The sequence below is a fragment of the Pinus tabuliformis genome, chromosome 6, assembly GCF_031772625.1.
Source record: "Pinus tabuliformis cultivar Carrire ecotype Pingquan chromosome 6, CPIR1, whole genome shotgun sequence".
Classification (NCBI taxonomy): domain Eukaryota; kingdom Viridiplantae; phylum Streptophyta; class Pinopsida; order Pinales; family Pinaceae; genus Pinus; species Pinus tabuliformis.
The window spans coordinates 946,907,359-946,908,670 of NC_142292.1; the positions used below are offsets into that span (position 1 = coordinate 946,907,359).

Genomic DNA, 1,312 nt, shown 5'->3' on the forward strand with positions numbered 1-1,312 from the left:
AAGATTTTTAATACTTGGGTTTCTGCTTATTTTGTTTTTAAGTCTTTGGTAGGGTGTTTTTCTTTTCCTAAATTGTTCAGCTTGAGCTTTTGAACCGAGCTGGTCACCCTCACATGGTACTTTTGCTTGGAGGCTGCCGTGAGCATGGGTGTTTGGTATATGAATATATGACAAATGGTAGTCTAGAAGACCGTCTGCACTTCAAGGGCAATAGTGATCCTCTTCCATGGTTTTCACGCTTCAGAATCATTTGGGAAGTGGCATCTGCGTTGTTTTTTCTTCACAGCTCACCGTGCCTGCGAATATCTTACTGGATCACAACTTCGTTAGCAAAATCAGTGATGCAGGTCTTGCCAGGCTTGTGCCTGCAATGACCACAACCATGCTAACCCAGTACAATAGCACAGTCCCTGCAGGGACATTTTGTTATATTGATCCTGAGTACCAAAGGACTGGTATCCTTGGCCCCAAGTCTGATTTGTATGCTCTGGGAATAATCATTCTGCAATTGCTGACAGGAAGACCACCCATGGATGTAACAGATGCAGTTGAAACAACCATTGAGGATGGTTCATTTCAGGAGATCCTGGACAAAAATGCTGGAGATTGGCCTCTTGATGAAGCTCTGGAATTAGCACTATTAGGGTTGAAATGTGCAGAGTATTGGCGCAGGGACAGGCCAGACTGGGAAAGAGATGTTCTGCCAAAATTTGAGAGATTCAAAGCCCTTGCTGTTGCTCAAACCACCAACGTGAGAGGAAATTGATTTTATGCCCCCACATCACTTCCTTTGTCCTATACTCCAGGTTAGATTTTCTCACCGAGGTTTCATTTCAAGAAAGGAGGTGTGACTATGATAATCTAAGTTGAAAGAAAACCCATCTCCATTAGAGAGGATGCCTTAATTCATTTAAGTAAACAGAACTATATGTGCACGACTCATGGTTGATCCCCATATAGCAATTAGAACTAGTTTAACTCAAAACAACTTGAAATCACTGACCTTGATTGCTACAAATTAACAATCACACATGCTTAATTGAAGTCCAACTCGAATTTACTGAAGAAACCTGGTGACACAAGCCATGTCACACAAGTTAATTGCATCAAAGTTGTCTGCTAATGTGGAAATTCGAATTTTCTCAATTTAATCAAGACAAAATCAAATTGAGAATCTATTTCTGCATTTTTAACACCCCCTCTCTCCAAGAAAGGGATTATCAACCACCCCTATCCTACACCTGTGGAACTTGAACTTCCCTCTTGACAAGGCCTTTGTCAAAATGTCAGCGTCTTGTTCCTCTGTCGGAAT

General features: G+C 41.5%; 1 pseudogene; it reads left to right on the forward strand.

Annotated features, from left to right (window-relative positions):
- Window positions 1-226: 226 nt before the first annotated feature.
- On the forward strand, window positions 227-766 carry LOC149262076 (U-box domain-containing protein 51 pseudogene; annotated as a pseudogene).
- Window positions 767-1,312: the final 546 nt, after the last annotated feature.